Raw genomic sequence first — 14,138 nt, 5'->3', positions numbered from 1 at the left:
CTGGAATATTCAAGTTATAAGTTAAACAGTTTTAAAAGATCATCGTTCTTTTTTTTTTTTTTCCAGGTGCCCAAAGTCTAGGAAAGCAGCCTGTTATGAGTTTCTTCCCACAGTGAGTTTTATGTATTTCATTACCCTTATGGGAAAAATTTTCCATTGGTCAGTGGCAAATTAGATGAGCAATTTCCATTATTTTTAATGGGTACTGTGGCATGGTTGCATTCATATTGAACAAAAATTTACCCCTTATAATGAGGAAATGCTACAGGGAAAGAAGATGGGATTGATATATTTAATTTTCCTCTTGCAATTGAATAAGCATAATCAAAACTTTTAAAAGGCTTGATTAATCAAATGAAAAATGAAATTTATAAATTAAAAGTACTGATGTGTTCATTTATCAATTATATGAACTGTTTACTCAATTTTGAAGAACTTGTTTCACATTACTATAATGAACAACGGAAAAAAACGAAGGCAGTCTGTTTTATAACAAGACTGATACAGGCCAGAATAAACTATAAAACTCTGAGTTTTATAATCTTGTCAATGAACTTATTTTCTTAGTGCCTTGTGATTCTCAAAACACATATCTCTTGTTTTTGCTTAGGAAAAAGATGCCAACTAAAAATAATTATCATTTAGAGAATAATACAAAAGCTGGTACAGCAATCAAAATGAAATACAATTTAATATTTTCAGTTGATTACTTTTCCCTACCACATGAAGGATAGTTATTAATAATATTATTTATAATATGCTTGCCTTATTTTGATAGTGTTTTTAGTCTTATAACAATAATCTCAATAAGTAAGAGATTCGTTTCTTTAGACTTGCAAACTATGTCTAGTTATGATACCTGATCTATCCCTATTTAGTCCTCACCCTATCCTTCCTGCCCCTTCAAGGTGAGCATAGTTTACTAGAAATCCTCCCTCATGGCAGACCTTAAACTACATCCTTCCTTTCCTCAGCTATTTCAAACTGATTCAAGCTCTACTGAGCTTATTAGCCTCTTCTTTCTTGACTTCTTTGCCTCTTTCATACTACAGCTTAAAAACCATAAATGTCTCAAGTGAAAAACTGGTGCAAATTGTCAGGTTGTCTTTAGTATTTTTACTTTTGCTCCAAAATTTTGACCCCAAAACCTATGGTGGTGTTGTAAGTGTGAACTTTAAATTTTGTCTGGTCAGATTCAAGACATGATTAAAGTCTCCTACTCTGGCTCTGGCTCTGACTGGCTTCACAGCCTCCATCCAGCTCAGAGAATTTAGGACTTGGGAAAGCCTCTTGCAACCTGTGGATCTTACCTCAGTGAACTTTCCAGATTTTTTTCCTCAGAATATTGGAAAATATTCTTGCAGGTGCTATCTATTTACTATAGCAGACTCTCCTTTTCATTATCTTTTGTTGTTTTCTTGTCACAAGATTGATATGGTAAAAGCTTCTCTATCATAGCCATAATCCCTGGGGTTTTGACATCAGCAATTAGTTAGATAGTTGGTGGCATTTGCTGATATGTGACATACTTATGCAGGAGCCCATATGAGGTCATAAATAAATAATTTTATTTGGGGTATGCAAATTTTGAAATGCCTTTTACACAGTGGAGATCATTACTGACCAATTTTATGTATCAGTCTGGTTCATTCTTTAAGTTTAATAAAGTGTTCATATATGCCAGATACTCTTCTTATGGCAATATGCAATGATAAAGACACATTCACTTTAAAGACATTAGAATACATTAAAAGACATTAACTCCATGTCTTCCAAAGCATGTTTTCAAAAATTTTACATGACATATAATAGAGATCTATAATGTGGAATTTTTGTTAGAGTTTATAATTTTCTTACAGAATATTAGTTATGAATATTTCTTCATTAAATGTTGACTTTAGGCTTCATAGAACTTTTTGTTTCTCTGAAATATATTTAGGGGTGTCTGGGTGGCTCAGTCCGTTAAGCCTCTGACTCGTGATTTCGGCTCAGGTCTTGATCTCAACAGTTTTTGAGTTCCAGCCCTGTGTTGGGGCTGATGGTTTAGAACCTGCTTGGGATTTTCTCTTTATCCCTCTTTCTCTGGCCCTCTCCCGCTTGTGCTCTCTCTCTCTTTCTCTCTCAAATAAATACAAAATACATATATTTAATATTATATAGTTAGGATCAGAACTGTTTAAAGGCCATGTCAAAAAATTTCCATGAAAAAATATTGATATACCAACTGAGGCCAAGATGTGTTTGCTGTTCAGTTGTACCTCTCCTGCATACCATGCCCTGCACAGCACAGAGTATGGGCTCTGCAATAACACTGAGTGAAATTTAGTTACCTTTAGCACGGGCTTATTTTCTGTTTTGGCATCAGTTATGGAAGGTTTATATTCCCTACACATCAAGAAGTAAATCAGTTAGCTTTTACATGCTTTCATCTCTTATCATGTAATTCTATGTACAGTATATTACTCTTCAGTTAAAGTGGGTCAGGGAGATGAGGGGAAAAAAATAAGGAATTCAGATGCTGAGTGCTTTTTTCTCCTACACTATCTCCTATAAAAATTCTAAAAACTTAATAAGGGAATTAGTAATATCATATGTGTATATTGAAAAATTCAGATATGCAGGTTAAAATGTTGGCAAGTTTTACAAATTTATTAATCAGCATTTAAGGTTTTATAAGAAAGACAAAAACCGCACGTGGACAGCTGGGACATGGTGTGACAAGTACGGAAGAACACAATCAAGGCTAACTGTCACATATAAACATTAGAAGTAAATGAAAATCATACATATACACCATATATATTTCTTCTTGAGAAAATCGTATTAGGGGTTTGTTTTCTTAGGTTCCATTAAGTACTCTTAAAGGTTAGGAAATAGATAATTTTAAGATAAATCCAAAATTTTTAAATATCTCAAAAATCTCGTCTCCTTTCCATTCACTTCCCAAATTTCCCTCCTATTAGTATAATACCTGCTTTATTAGTCTTTCTTCCATTGTTTCTTTTTATCTCATCACTTATCCTACAGTAGATATTATAATAAAATTATGTAGCCACATAAATTGATCATTTAAATTAACTGCTTATAATAAATACACACACACACACACACACACACACACACACACACACACACGGTCGTTGAGTGCTAGGCCAATTGAAAACTCCTAAGAGGGGTAGAGCAGTGATTGTCAAAAATTAAACTGCATGAGAACCTCCTGGAAGATTTGTTAAATTACAGATGGATAGACTCTATCTCTAGGTTTTGATTCTGTACACCTGAAGTGTTGCCCGATTTGCATTTCTAAAAATGCAAGGTGATACTGGTGCCTTTGGTCTGTGGACTGTATTCCATAGCACTGAAAACCAATGCTCTAAGGTATCAAAATATATTTCCTCTAAAAATGTATTATTTTAAACTCATCAAGAATTCAATTTTTCCTTTGGCTAGCTTTTTATTTAAAAGAAGTTAGCCAGAATCTGTTCCTAAATTTTCTGCTATAATTTCTAACACTTCACTTGTGGTGAAATAAGCCACTTTTGAAACAGAAACAACAGATGATGACACTCCTTAAAAGCTGGAAATAGTTTAATGTTTTAACCCTCTCACACCTGACAAACGTGTGCTATTGATAGAACTTTAGTGCCTTCTATCTTTACTACTAGAAGTAAATACTGGAATAACAAAAATGCATATTTAACTTGATGTACAATTGACTTTTTCTCTTTAAAAGAATTTACATATGCAAGAATATGAATTTTGGATGAAACATTTTGTTTTTCTTTGAGAAGTCAAGATGCTATAAATACTTCAGAATTGAGAATTGGGAATTTGTTGGGAATTTGTGGAATGAGAGACAAATGTATGTACTTTTCCTTTAGATCTAACACTAAATATATGGCTAATTTACCAAACAAGATTGCCTCTGAATTTATTAGATATTATGTATGAGGGAAAAGTGCTCAAATTAAAGTTTGAGCATTTTACATGAATGTGATTCCAAACCTACTTCAAAGAGAAACAGATACTTGCAAAAAATATATATTGTAAATGTTTAAAAAGTTACATCATAGACTGAGCTTATCTGTTTGCCACTCTTCTGAGAAAGGTTTGCTATCACTATGATACAGATTACCGCTACAAAAAGATAAAATAATAAGGACAAGATTACGAGGAGAAAAAAATGAGCAAAATTTAGGAAGGGAAAAGGAGAAATGTAAATATTAATAAATGTGTCAAATGACACATTACCACACTAATTGTTTTGAAATAGAAATAAAACAATTAAATAAATTTTAGTGTTTGCGAGGTACAAGGGGGAGTTATTTTTCCACCTTTCAAATGGTCAACAATTAAAAACTTAATGATATTCAGCTCTGATTGACAGAGGTGAAAATAAAACACATCTTTAAAAGGATAATCTGACAATATTTATTCAAATTTTATTTTAAATGCCTCTGTGTCATTTTATCCCTACTTGAAAAATTTGGAAATCTATCTTAGAGTAATACAAGCACCAATAGAATCAGTATCTACACAAGATATTTATGGCAGTTTAATTTGTAAGGGGAAAAATATAACAAAGAGATAAACTAGAAACAACCTGAATGCCTATCAAATTGGAAATATTGATTGTATTATAATATGACCAAGATATTAGATTAGTAGATATTAAGCAGTGATTGAAAATAACTACATATCTTACATATCTACCACACATAGTTTTTTTATATATATGCATATATATGTACAAATTCATACATGAATCATGAGAGTGAAAGAGAATAAAAGATTATTTCTATTCTTCAAACTTTCGAAACATTAGAATGTTACTGTACCTCCTATATATGTCCCCTGAGACCCTATGTACTGAGAAATTTTCTGGACATTGTGTTTAAAATATGTTTTGTCAAGACATCTTTCATCTTTATCTCATTCTGTTAACTCAATCCTGGATTATTTGTTTCAGTATCATTTTATTACCCATGCTTTCTTTCATAGAAAAACTTTCTACTTCCTTCTTTCTTTATGGCATCCTGATCTTTTATTATGGATATCAAATCCAGCTGTGCTATTGCTTCATCTTGATCCTCCTTTATGTTTCTGGGTTTCTTAAATTGTCTAGTATTTCTTGCTTTCCCAGTCAAAATTACAGATAGAAACGTACCCCAACTGATTTGGATAGCTACAGAAGAGATTTTTCTGTCAGCATGGGCAGTGCTTTCAGAAAATGTGGATAAGACCAAGCTTTCTGGCACGTGGCTTCAACAGAGAATGGAAGGGAACTGTGGAATCCCTTGATGGTTAAAATAATTTTTCTCTAAGAATCGTGACTTTATTGTGTATTTACTGTTGAACAGAGTTGTATTACTTTACCTTACTCTTCTTTCTTTTTCAAAAACTTTTTGGTTTTCTTACTTTTTTTTCTACTTTTTTGGAAGAACATATTGTCATCAAATTGAAATTCAGTCCCTTGGTGAATTACTCTGATGATTTCTTAATGTCTAAGTTCTGCTTTCTTTATAGTGGATGATCTCTCATTTAATATACCTTTGGTGTTCCCTTATGGAGAATCTTATTTATCTCTGGGGAATTGTAATTGTCTTTTTTTTTTCCTTTTCAGTCTTCACTGATGTGATCTCACAAGATATTGAAAGGCCTGGAATATCTTTAAAGACTTCACCCACTTATGCTCTCCTTCCAGTTTTTAGTATTGCAACTAGATATTGTACATGCGTGTTTTAATCTGCCCACACTCCCCCCAGGACATTCACCTGGCACCCCAGCTTTCTCTTAGAACTCATGATGTTCATTCTGAAGTGCTCTCCTTACCTCTTTATCATACAGTATTCAATCTAATTCTTATTTTTCTAACTCTTAACTTGGCATACTTCTCTGTTTACAGCCTTGCCTTTATATTCTAGGTCACAGTCTTTTATTATTGTCATCTCAACCCTGGTTCAGATTCTTTGTGTTGTTTCTATATGTAAAATCCTACTGGTCATCTTTGGCCTCAGAATCTTGGTACCGACCATTTATAGTTGATGTTTTGTTCAAGTTAATTCCTGTCCTGCAACAGTGGTGTTGATTGCACTACTCTGAGGAAACCTGTCCTATGTAATTGTAGTTAATTAGTCTTTGTTCAGCAGTGTACTGAGACATGATATTGGTCAAAACACTGTTTATTCAGGAATACCTGATATTAGTGGTAAGATTGGAAAATATATTTTTTCACTATATTCATAAGTGCTCATTTCACTTAGCAAATCCTTAAGGCATGATTTGAATTTTATTGGATTTTAGTTGCCGGTATACAGTTATAAACTTTGGTGCTGATGTTGGAAGGCATTCCTAATCCTACCTGGTTGTGAAAAGTCACTGAGCATTTTAATTTCACTAGAGAAGTGAAAGCTCAGAGCAACTTACTGGTAGCGAGATAATATAAAAGAAAACTCACAAAGATTGAATAGTTATTGACAGCTTCTGGAGTTCCTAAGGGGCAGCAGGATCTTAAAAGGGAAAATTTCACTAAAGGAATTGATAAAAATAGATGTTTTATTTGTGAAATGAAGAAAAATATTCCTACCAAAAGAAAATGTAACATATATGGGAAAAGAACTGAACTGTCGAGAGCTATAAGCTGCTCAATATATTAGGAATGCATTTGAACTTACTGGATTCATATACATTTAGAGATAGAATTAATCTTATTTTTTATGGTTTCTAACTTTCCATTTGAAATCTGTGCCATTATGAAGTATTAAAATACATAATATAATCAAATTAAAGAGCAATTGTCAGTGATTGCAGTCAGCTGGACTTCAGTATGTACTGGACTTAATTTAAGAATGATTAACCTCTACCCCATAATTTAATTTTTTAACCTTTGCCAATTAATTCCCACCCACTGACTAGAAATCAACTCTCTCTGATTGTAAATCAATTGCCTCAATTTTTCCCTTCCTTTGTGTGGTGTGCTCTCAGCCACAAGGAGAGAGTGGAGAGCTCTGTAGCACTGCACATTTCTCAGAGGTGGCTCTGCATCACAATTGCCTACACATCCAGGGAGTGGGAGCACGATGTTTTGGGTGGTGATAAAACTGAGGTGGCATATTCAATTGTACTCACAAGAGTTTAATCATTTCATAATGTACCTGAATTATCTTCAAAGGTGAATTTTTTTTCTTCTCCAGAAACTGATGGCTTCAGGTAAAAAGCCTTAGTTTGGCACAAAAGTCACTTTGAAGCACTTTGGACTGCTTCCCAGATCTGCTGTGCCTCTTTTTGGCAATAAAGTAACATCAGCATTTCATATTCAATATTTATTTTAAGGAAAAAGTAAATATTCAAATAAAAATGATATCATTAAATTGGTAACATAGAGGAAATAACAAAAACATCTCTATATATTTTATATCCTTTTAAAATTGTGGGATGGGGAAACAAAAATAAATGGCTTTCTTAATCAAACCTAGTGTATAAAATAGATAACTAAAGACTTTTCTCAAGCTAGAAAACATTCAGGTTCTCGTCTTTCAAATGTGACTTAACATTGGAGATCACAAAATTAAGTCTATTTCATATTTGAGAAAAGCGCTTAACATTTAAAATTCAAGAAAATATCTTCTGTTGAAAGCTTATATAAAAATGTTGCTGAGGGGGCAGGAAATGGAATTCTGTTTAGTTCAAATATGTTGACATAGAAAAGTACTAAATTCATTTCTTATGGGATGTTAGATTCATTATAACTTACTAAACTTTTAAGTCACTGTTTTATGAGATAGGTGGGTAAATAAAGTAGGAAAATGTGAAGATAGAACACATTTTTAAGTTTTATATATTTTAAGTATATTTCTTGTGTCTGTGGTAAAATGAGATAGTGAGAAAATACTTAAATACTTACTGAACACAAGTGTGGTTCTTGGTACTGTGCTGATTACTACGAAGGAATCTGGAATTGATTCCTTCATAAGGAGTTAGTGTTGTTAATGGGAAAAATATGCAAAATTAAATTACAGTATAAATGAACTATTCATGGGAATTTTTGTCATATGAGACATACAAATGGAAGTCCTACAGAAAAAAGGATACATTTTAAAGACTCGTCAGAACCTGTGCTCTATTGATCACTTTGAATGAAAGGCAACCACCTCTGACTGATAAAGTTTCAGCTTGAATCATAGTCCCTCAGACAGATCTTTCCTGACCATACAGTGTCTACAATGACATTATTTTTACTTCTGAATCCCTAAATTACTTAATCATCAAATCAAATTATATATACATAATATATATATAATTTACATTATATATATAAAATTTACATTATTATATATTATATATATATATAATTTACATTTAATATTCTCTATCACTATCCATGGTTTTATAGATGCATTCAGTCCCCCCAATTTTACTGTAATCTCACAGTAAAAAGTTTATGTGTTTACTATAATTTAGCAGAATATATTATATGTAGTAGGCACTAGGTAAGTTTTTGCTGGTCAAACACAAAATATTTGGATTGTAATAGATGTAGCTATAGCATGTGCCCTGCCCAAAGAAGCTGTAAGGAAGGCACTTCTTAATGGTGAGCACTGGGTGTTGTACATAAGTGATGAATCACTCAGTTTTACATCTGAAAGTAATATTACACTGTAGGTTAACTAACTTGAATTTAATAAAAACTTGAAGGGCGGGGGGGAGAAGCAGTTTGATGTGCTACATGAACTCTCCCTAAACACAGATGATTAAACCTTGCCTTGTGACACATAAATCTTAGGCATTCCATAATAATCTATGGTGTATCAGAAGACAACCCACCAGATTCTGTCTACTGAGAATTTAAACTAAGCAACACAGAAAAGCTTACCATCAGCAGTGAGCTGTATATGGACCAAATGGGTCATAATGAAAGATCAGCAATGGGCAGTGTTGGACCAAAAGTAAAATACCTAAACAAATGGAGGTGGTTAAGAGAAATAGGAGCAAGAAGACCTGGAGAAATATTCTGTCTTAGGTACTGGAAACTTTCCAGAGAACACTTTCAGCTTTCAAAGATCAGCTTATGTTTCATTTTCCGCCTGAGGAAATAGAAGATAGGTCAGAATATTCTATGTATAATTTGAAGGAAAATAATTCCTTCAAGTGATTTTGATGAGTGGATCTTGGATAAGCTCCTCCCATTATTTGAGAATCATTGGTGAAATAGATAAGATTTAAATGATTTCCTAGACCTCATTACTTAATTCACCAGAGCAGATAATTTCTATTTGTTATTTTATTTATTTAAGGTAAATCAGCTTCTTTCCTTAGGAAAAAAAATAGTCTAGAAATTCAAAAAAAAAGCTTATCCAAATACATATTTTGCTTATTTATTTTAGATGAATAAGTGTGACTTTAAACGTAGCTTATATACACTAAATCAAATTATAAAAATCATTTCAATAAATAAGAATATAATAAATTTAAATGTAGAGTTGCACACCTTGGTGTTATTGCCATTAGCTATCTTCTTATATCTGAACAATCAAATCATCACATATACTTTAAGTAGCTTTTGAAGTGCATTTAAAGTGTGAATACTCCGAATTAGAAGTATAAGATCCATTAATGTTTTAAGTATTTCACATTTTTTTAAGAATGTATTTATTTTAGTTGGATTGACAGAATCCTAACAACTGGTCAATCATCCTGTGAAACAGTTTGATGCCAAACCAGATATTTTTGATTCAATAACATTTAGATGATAAATATGTTCTTTCATAAAAGTCAGAAGATTGTTTATAACAAAGTTATGATGTTCTAATCACAATTCTAAAAACATATCAGAATTTGTCAAATTTAGTTTAAATTTGAAACGCTATTTCCAACGTTTAAGTTTGAGGTAGTGTTCAGTTTATTAAACTCACCACTGGTCAGAATGTGTCAAGAAGAGTCATTTAAAGAGATAAACATTTCAATTTAATTCTACAAATATTTATTGGGCAATTACAATGTTCAAGCTACTGCATTAGAATCAGTTAAGAAGAAAAGATGAAAAAGACAAGGTCTCTGCCCGACATTCTATAAAGAAAATGTAAACAACCATTTAAGCTTGTAGTTGTTATCTTCAAAATTAGCTACCAATATCTTTCCTGAATTGCTATTATAGTTTTCAAGGGATGAAGCATATGTTTTAAAACTGTGGTTATCTATCGCTTCCCCCAAGAAGTAAATCATAGGAACTGGTTCAATACACTAATTTTATTTTTTTGTTAAAGGAAACAAATCCATAAGAGAGTTGTAATAAAAACAAAACAAACAACAATAAAAAAACAACAAACTCTAGAAGCCAAGGATTTTCACTTGAGTTTCATATTATTCAGATCATATTTTCCTTTTTTTCTAAATTACTAACTTGAGAAATGAAAAGTCATTGATTTAGCAGTGTGGGGAGGATGTTAAGAAGGATGGCTACTTACAGGGCAATTGGAGATGGTCAACTTATGGCCTTTTTGAAACAGAAAAAGGGATTGGTGGCACATCAGTGAAAATAAGGAAAAAGTCGTAGATAGAGGCAGAAATCCTCTGCAAAATAAGATCATCCTTTTACTTTTCTGCTCTGAAAAGGTGTGAAGTGAAGACATTGAGATTCTTTAATTTCTAGACCTGCATTTATTTCCCTGTTGAGTCTTAGAAAAATTAGAATTCAGCACAGTGGAGGTTAATTGTGTTATCATGGCCTATATGTTGGGTATGGTTTTCAAATATCTTGGTATGCTTTAGATGCAAATAAAGATATGAAAAGATGCTCCATATCTCATGTCATTAGGGAAATGCAAATTAAAACAATTATGAGATACCACTACACACCTGTTAGAATGGCCAAATTCCAGAGCACTGACAACACCAAATGCTGTTGAGGATGTAAAGCAACAGAAACTCTCACTCATTGGTTTGGGGGGGGGGGTTGCAAAATGATACAAACCACTTTGGAAGACAGTTTAGTGTCTTCTTACAAAACTAAGCATGCTCTTGCCATATGATCCAACAATCATGGTCTTTGGTATTTTTCACAGGACTTGAAAACTAATGTCTACAAACAAATCTGCATGTGGATGTTTATAGTAGCTTTATTCATAAGTGACAAAACTTGGAAACTACCAAGATACCCTTCAGTAGGTGAATGGATAAATAAACTGTGGTATATTCAGACAATGGAATATCATTCAGGGCTAAAAAGAAATAAGCTAGCAAGCCATGCAAATACATGGAAGAAATTTAAATCTGTATACCAAGTGAAAGAAGCTAATCTGAAAAGGCTACATATTGTATAATTCCAACTGTATGACTTCTAGAAAAAGCAAACTATGGAGACAATGGAAACAATAGTGGTTGTCAGGCATTTGAGCAGCAGGGAGAGATGAATAGGCAGAACACAGAGGATTTTTAAGACAGTGAAAATACTCTGAATGATACCATATGATGAATTCATATCATTATACATTTGTCCAAATGCATCGAGTGTACAAAACCAAGAATGAACTTTAATGTAAACTGTGAATTGTAAGTAATCACGATACATCAATATAGTTTCATGAGTTGTACCATTCTGAAAGAGATGTTGATGATGGGGGAGACTATGCATGTAGAGGGCATTGGTTATCTGGGAAATCTCTGTTACCATCCCCTTAATTTTACTATGAATCTAAAACTGTTCTAAAAATAAATTTTTGATAAAAATTATATGGCATTTTAGATATTCAATGAATCAAAAATAAATTAGTGTTTAATTTAAAAAGTATGTTATATTGTATTATTTTGCTAGGGTTGCCACAAAAAATATCACAGACTGGGTAACTTAAACTACTTTAATTTATTTTGTCATGATTCTGGAGGCTAGATGTCACACATCAAGGTATGACAAGGGTTGTTTTTTCTGATGTTTCTCCTCTTTGTTTGTAGATTGTTTTCTGTCTTCACATGGTCTTCACGTGTCTATGTCCTAATCTTTTCTCATGAAGGTGACAGTCATACTAAATTAGGACCCACTTTAATGACTTCATGTTAACTTAATTACCTTATTAAAGACTCTATCTGCAGATTCAGTTACATTCTGTTTACTGAAGGTTATTACTTCAACATATGAATTTTGGGGGTGATACAAACTAGCCCATGACATATATGAAGTATCTCTTTCTGTAGACTAGCTTAGTGTTTCACCTTAAGACATCTTTCTTTACACCTAACACAAAAATTCTTTCATTATTTAAAACACTTTTTAAAATTTTCTATTGCGGTGGAAAGAAGATAGCTCCGTTTTAGTTGATGTGAAAATCAAAGATATTTACAGTTAATGGCAAAGCATCTCAGCGTGATATGTTGATAAAAATTATCTTAGATAGGGGCGCCTGGGTGGCTCAGTCGGTTAAGCGTCCAACTTCAGCTCAGGTCACGATCTCGCGTTCCGTGAGTTCAAGCCCCGCTCGGGCTCTGGGCTGATGGCTCAGAGCCTGGAGCCTGCTTCCGATTCTGTGTCTCCCTCTCTCTCTGCCCCTCCCCCGTTCATGCTGTGTCTCTCTCTGTCTCAAAAATAAATAAAACGTTAAAAAAAATAAAAAAAAAATTATCTTATATATAATAGTCACAAAGAAAATATGATTAAATAAAATTTAAATTCAAAAGCATATTCTTGGAATATGCATTATGATCAAGTAGTTAAAATCAAGTACAGCAGAGCAAGGCTGTTTCAATTTAAGAAATATATCAACATATACTTTTAAATAAACAAAGTATATAAAACTTATGATTGTTCCACAGGTATAAAGCTGAATGATTGTTCGACAGGATGCTAAAATTCGTACAAAGTAAATGATAATCATTCCTAATTTCAATTTAAAGTTAAACAAGAAATAAAATGAAACAAATTAAATATAATTAAAGTAATTATTTCGGCCAAAATCAATCTAGTAAAAATAATCTTGAAAAAGAAAAGTAAAGCCAGAGGCATCATGATTCCAGATATCAAGCTATATTACAAAGCTTTAGTCATCAAGACAGTATGGTACTGGCACAAAAACAGACACATAGATCAATAGAACAGAATAGAAAACCCAGAAATGGATTCACAAATGTATAGCCAACTAATCTTCGACAAAGCGGGAAAGAGTGTCCAATGGAAAAAAGACAGTTTCTTCAGCAAATGGCTTTGGGAACACTGGACAGTGACATGCAGAAGAATGAATCTGGATCACTTTCTACACCATACACACACAAAAAAATTTTTAAATGGATGAAAGACCTAAATGTTAGATAGGAAAACATCAAAATCCAGGAGAACACATATAGCAACCTCTTTGATATTTGCCATACCAACTGCTTATAAGACAAGCCTCCAGAGCCAAGGGAAACAAAAGAAAAAATGAACAATTGAGACTTCATCAAGATAAAACACTTTTGTACAGTGAGGGAAGCAATCAACAAAACTAAAAGGCAACCTACAAAATGGGAGAAGATATTTGAAAATGGCATATCAGATAAAGAGTAGTATCCAAAATCTATAAAGAAATTATCTAACTCAGCACCAAAAAAACACAGAATAATCCAGTGAAGAAATGGTCAAAAGACATGAATAGACACTTTTCCAAGGAAGACATCCAGATGGCAACATATGAGAAGATGCCCAACATCACTCATTATCAGGGAAATACAATTCAAAACTATGACGAGATACCACCTCACACCTGTCAGAATGGTCAAAATTAACAACTCAGGAAACAACAGTTGTTAGTAAGGATGAAGAGTAAGGGGAATCATCTTATACTGTTGGTAGGAATGCAAACCGGTTCAGCCACTCTGGAAAACAGTATGGAGGTTCCTCAAAAATTAAAAATGCAAATACCCTATGACCCAAAAATTACAGTACTAAGTATTTACCCAAAGTAAACAAAAAATACTGGTTTGAAAAGGCACATGCACCCCAATGTTTTTAGCGGCATTATCAACAATAACCAAATTTTGGAAAGATCCCAAAAGTCCATCAACTGATGAAAGGATAAAGAAGATGTGGTATATATATATATATATATATATATATATATATATATATATATATATGATGAAATACTACTCAGCCATCAAAAAGAACAAAATCTTGC

General features: G+C 32.7%; 1 long non-coding RNA gene across 1 annotated transcript in view; it reads left to right on the top strand.

The window, feature by feature from the left end:
* LOC123385420 overlaps positions 1–14,138 on the top strand; it is a 289,914-nt gene that overhangs the window by 90,438 nt on the left and 185,338 nt on the right. The window contains exon 2 of the long non-coding RNA XR_006597883.1: positions 67–112. This is a non-coding gene — a long non-coding RNA (uncharacterized LOC123385420). The remainder of the gene's footprint in view (positions 1–66; positions 113–14,138) is intronic.

This window comes from Felis catus, chromosome B2, assembly GCF_018350175.1.
Source record: "Felis catus isolate Fca126 chromosome B2, F.catus_Fca126_mat1.0, whole genome shotgun sequence".
NCBI classification, from domain to species: domain Eukaryota; kingdom Metazoa; phylum Chordata; class Mammalia; order Carnivora; family Felidae; genus Felis; species Felis catus.
This window is presented reverse-complemented; position numbering and strand designations above follow the sequence as displayed.